Source organism: Mustela nivalis (genome assembly GCF_964662115.1).
Source record: "Mustela nivalis genome assembly, chromosome: 7".
Taxonomy (NCBI): Eukaryota; Metazoa; Chordata; class Mammalia; order Carnivora; family Mustelidae; genus Mustela; species Mustela nivalis.
In genome coordinates, this window is record NC_139026.1 from 136,495,736 (window position 1) to 136,500,927 (window position 5,192).

Below are 5,192 nucleotides of genomic sequence, written 5' to 3' on the forward strand. Positions count from 1 at the left end.
GGTGGTCTCAGAGTCCTGGGATCGAGCCCCACCTTGGACTCCCTGCTCAGCCGGAAGTCTGCTTCTCCCTCTGCCTCTGCCCCCTCTGCTCATACTCTCCCCCAACTCAAGTAAATAAGTAAAATCTTAAAATTTGTTTTTTATCACTTTGAGGTAAAAGGATATGTAAAACACAGAAATTCTTAGAGTTAAAAGGGACTTCAGAGATAAGCACCAAACAGGGAAATAACATTTCGTACATATAAGACAGAAAATATTTTCCTAAATGCACACTGTCATGGCTCTCTGCCTGCCTTGGAGATAGAACCTTACTTTATGAGACCAAGAATGGAAGCCTTAACTTTGGTCATTTTTTTCATCTTCTGAATTTTGCCCAAATGGCTACAAGTGTGTAGATAATGTGATCTGTCAACAGAGTTTTCAAACAATGGGACCATTGCGTGACATTTCACAGATACGGTAACCGAGTCCACGTTTGTTCTGCTCTCTCCAATAAGTGGAGAGGCAAGAAGTTGGGGTAGGAAAGGGATTTATTCTGAAAGGCAGCCAATCAAGGAGATGGCAGGCTTGTCTCAAAGGACCATCTCCCCAGGCATGATAGTTGAGCTTGTTTTATGCTAGGAAGAGGGAGAAGCAGGAGGGAGTCAGAGTCAAAAGGTGACTGATGTCTGGAGACATTGAGGAAGGACAAGTAACTTATTTGTTCTTGGTCACTCGATGTTTGTGCACAGGAATCTGGTCACGTCATTCCTGAAAGTCTTAAACATAGCACAGTCATTTCTGAATGTACTTCCTTATCTTCTTGGGAGAGGTAGATTTGGGGTGAAAAGCAGCTTTTGCAGATTCAGCTGTCACCTGCCTACGTGCAGAGCTAAGCAGGAGTTTCCAAACTAAAGTCCTGGCAGTAAGAGAAACAGAAGGAACATGGAGTCAGACACGCTAAGCTTCTCCCAGGTACAATATGACCCCAAGTCCTGAAATGACAATCTTTTTATAGAATGTCTGGTCACAGTTAAAAACAGGGTTTTCACACTACTTTTTTCAAGTGAAAGGACAGTATTCACAGAAAACGTTTATTATGCCGGAGACCCAACGAGCTACCCCCATCCCCCAGTCTTCAGTAGGGAAGAGTTACACTTCCCACATATCAGGAGCCAAACATTTTTCTCTTAAATCTAGATTTCTAAATCTTCAAACCTGTTAAGAAGAAATAGGCCCACAATGGAGTCACTTGTGCTAAGCCCACCACGACTTAATATCTAACCTAATTACAGTTTCAGCCTTCCCCAGGAATATAATCTTAACCAGTCAGTCTGGAATTTTCTGGTCAGCACCAATGACATAATCTGCCAAACAGGCCCTTTCTTTGCCCCATAGGAAGATGAGGTAATCCTCCTTAATTGACCCTTTGTCCCTGAAAGGAAGGTGACCTCACCTGAAACATCTTTTTTTTTTTTCTCCCCTCATTTATGAGTTCCTTGTCCTGTCTCTAAAAATCTCTCTTTTCTGTAGCCCTTTGGAGCTCATTTCTATTACTAGATGCGATGATGCTGGGTTCACGAGTCATCATTCAATAAAGCTGATTGCATGTTTAAAATTTACTTGGTTGAAGTTTTATTTAACAAACCCTACTTCACCTTTCTCAGGTTGTTTAAAGAACTGACCAGAGTGACAGAAGGTCACACCAGCCTTGGTGAGATGCTCCACAGTCTTGACAGCCTACAAAGAGCCAGAGAAGCCACTTGATCCCAACATGACGATGAGGTCTCAAAAGCCTGTGGACTCATTCGCCTAACTGTATACTCAGCGAATACGAAAGACTTAACAAAATCAAGCATGGCGTTGTGTTTTGAATACACTTAAATAATACACACCTGGAGAAGATCCTCTAGAACTGAATCCCAACGTGGGCATTATCTCATTGCAACCTCCTTGAGTTTGGATTAAAGAGATGCAAGTCCGTCACCGTTGTTTTGGCAACTGCATATGGAACCAAAGACAAGTCCCACGTGTGTCTCCCGAACCTTCGCAGTGACAAAGAGCGACACAAATAAGCTCCTTTAGAAGCTTAATTGCTTTTATTTATTCAGACACTCCTTTTCTTTCTTCCTTCCTTCCTTTTTTTTTTTTTTAAGACTTTATTTATTTATTTGGCAGAGAAAGAGAGAGCACAAGCAGGGGGAGTGAGAGAGGGAAAGGGAGTAGCGAGCTCACTGCTGTGCAAGGAGCCGGATGTGGGATTCGATCCCAGGATCCTGGGATCATGACCTGAGCCAAAGGAAGACACTTAACTGACTGACCCACCCAGACACTCATTTTCTATCCTCATCTGAACACACTTAGAAACCTTATCATGAATTCTTCTACCACTTTTATAGAAATGTAGTTAACAGAAGTTAACTGGGTCAGCCTTTTTCTACCTAAGCTAGAACAAGGCCAAAGACTGGTATTTCCTCACCTCTGTGGGAGTTTCAAGGTCTTGAATTTGATGCACAATTAATGCTAAGGTAATGGTTTTCTGAGTGTTCTTTTCAGAGCAGTAGCATCAGCATCCCTGGGAAATGCACATTCCTGATTCCTACTCCAGACCTACTCAGTCTGAGTCTGAGTTTGGGGAGGGGGCAGCAGTCTGTCTGAACTGACGCTTCCAGGGGCTTCTAATGTAGCTGGAGTTGGAAGGCCACTGAAGGTTGGTTTCCGTTGGCTCTTCCAGGAAGAAGCAGACCACTAGAACTTGTGTTTTAAACCATTCCTTCTGAGAGAAGTGTCTGTGGCTGTTCAGGTGAGCTCAGGTAAGTCAGAAGAAGCCCAGCCTCCAGGCGAGTCCTGCGATATTTTTGACTCAGGCAAAAGGTCAGCCTTGTTTCAGATTTCCTGGAATGAACGGGGATGCTGTAGATGATGAGATCTTCCAGAGTTCAAGTGAATAAACCTTCTTCCACAGTGTTCTGGAAAAAAAAAAAAAAAAGAGAAATCCAAAAGTCTATGGCATGATGGTGGCCACAGGGCAGAAATGACCCCTGATACTCAGCAGCACCCGCGAGTGGCGAGCGCTCAGACAGATGACTTGGCCCTGGGCCTCCTGTCCTAGACCAGCACCGTTCCCACAGAGCCCCCTGTAGCTTTGGTGTATCCTATTTTTGTGTCATGGAAGTAAGATGAAGGGAGACATTAGTAAATAGAGTTTTCACTCCTGTTTCTTAAACTGAGAAGCTGGGACAACTGAAATCCAACACCTTTGGGGAGGGGGCTGGGGAAATGGTGTTCGAGAAAAATGCAGATTCCTAGGCCCTGCCTTCCAACTGCTGAGTCAGAAGCTCTGGGGTTGCGTGGGGAGGCTCTTCGTTTTAATAAAGCATTCCATGTTTCTCCTAGATTCGTTGAGATTTGAGAACCACTGATCTGTACTGTCCGCCTTTGCTTCTTTTTTAGATTTTGATTGGAGTAAACCATCTGCCTTTACCTACTCGAATTTGGACCTGTAGAAAGAAGGTAAACTTGGAAATGAGACTAATCTGGCTTCAGGTGGATCCAGCTGGTGATCAGAAGTTAAGACTTCTGGCAAGTTGATGAACTTGTTTGAACCTCAAGTTTTTCATCTGTAAAATGTGGTGATTGTAGTGTCCACACTATGGGAGCACGGGGAAGAGTCAATAAGAAACTGGGAGCAAAGTTATATGTATGTAATATGTAATATACAATATAGATATCTACACATATAAATATATTACATGTAATATATAATAATATATAATACATGATATATACTTATACATACATATGTAATACATATAAATGTCTGTATATATTTAATACCGAAGTATGATTTAATAACACTTTTTTGGGTACCCATCTGTTTTCTAATGCTAGATTTTTCTTTTTTAAATCTCCTTCAAAGGTACCTCCAAATGGAGGAAGGAAGGAAAGAAGGAAAGGAATGGTATTATAATGTCTGATCTAATAATCACAACCTCCCTGTTTGGCAAGAGTTTTATCGTCTAGAATTTACAGAGGAGGCTGCTGAGAACCAGAGAAATGAGAGAGACTGCCAAGGCTCTAAACCTCAGGCTGTCTCAGGCTCCTCAAGGGGGATCCCCGGCTCCGATGAATGCCCTCACGTGACCATGCAAGCCTACAGCAGCCCAGAATCAGTGGAACCGTGAGCTTTACCCACACACCACAGGGAAATTCGCCGGTGAAGTTTAAGCAGTTGTGACCCAGAGTCAAAAGGCCACCAAATGTCAGGTTTCCTGTGCCCAGCCTCCCCAAAACTCAGCGTTTTTATGTTTCAAGGAATGAGTCAATACTGTTCCAGCTCTAGCCAAATAAACCGTGTTCCAATGACCATGTTGGTAGCATGTTGTCCGGAGGGGGGCGAAAGACAACCTAAAAACCATCTGCCCTTTGCGGTGACAGAAGTCCTGGTTCAACTTTTAATGGCCTTAGTCCTTCTCTAGGAATTATGGTAATTTAAACCTTGTTTTGAATATCAAACCTGATCCTCGTCTTAGATATGGCAGCAGAACAAGCCCATTAAAACTTGACTGTGTGTTGCAAGAAGGGGATTTGGTATTTGGGGGCTGGAGAGAACTGAAGATCAAATCAAACGCCCAGATCATTGATGACGTCACATGCACCGATTACTGAAACATCCTGGGAAAGTTCTTGGTCCTCGTTTGGAATGTCCCAAGTCCATTTAGGGTAAAATACAACAACCACTTCCCATGCAAACGTCTGCAAAGACACCAGCCACAGACTATGGACAGCCTAGGAATTGAAAACGGACACACTCGATGCAAACCAGGATTCCAGATCTTTTATGACTTATTGGAGAAGCCATGGAAAATAAACAATCCCCAGATAATCTAATATTGCAATAAAATTAGCTGTATCTTTTCCTTTCACACAACGTCAGAGCACAGAAGGCCAGCTTCTCTTTTCCCTGCGGGAAAGTCAAGTAATTTAAAAATTCCCCAAGACAATAGTTTCTCCGTACACAAGGGCCTTCCACAAATTTGGCTGGTCTTTTCAAAGCACGGATACAAGGCGATAATGTTTCATAGGTAGGTGTGGTCACCATTATGTCAGTGTGTGCGCATAATCACCCTAAAGGTAACAATTTCCATGGAATAAATGGACTAATAGCAAGAAGACAAGAAGACGCCCTAGTAATATAATTTTTATTGGCTCTT

General features: G+C 42.9%; 1 long non-coding RNA gene across 1 annotated transcript; it reads left to right on the plus strand.

The window, feature by feature from the left end:
• Window positions 1-2,734: 2,734 nt before the first annotated feature.
• LOC309869562 lies at window positions 2,735-4,870 on the plus strand. The gene is made up of 3 exons (XR_014314266.1): window positions 2,735-2,792; window positions 3,433-3,525; window positions 3,899-4,870. It is a non-coding gene; the product is annotated as an uncharacterized lncRNA (long non-coding RNA).
• The last annotated feature ends 322 nt before the right edge of the window (window positions 4,871-5,192 follow it).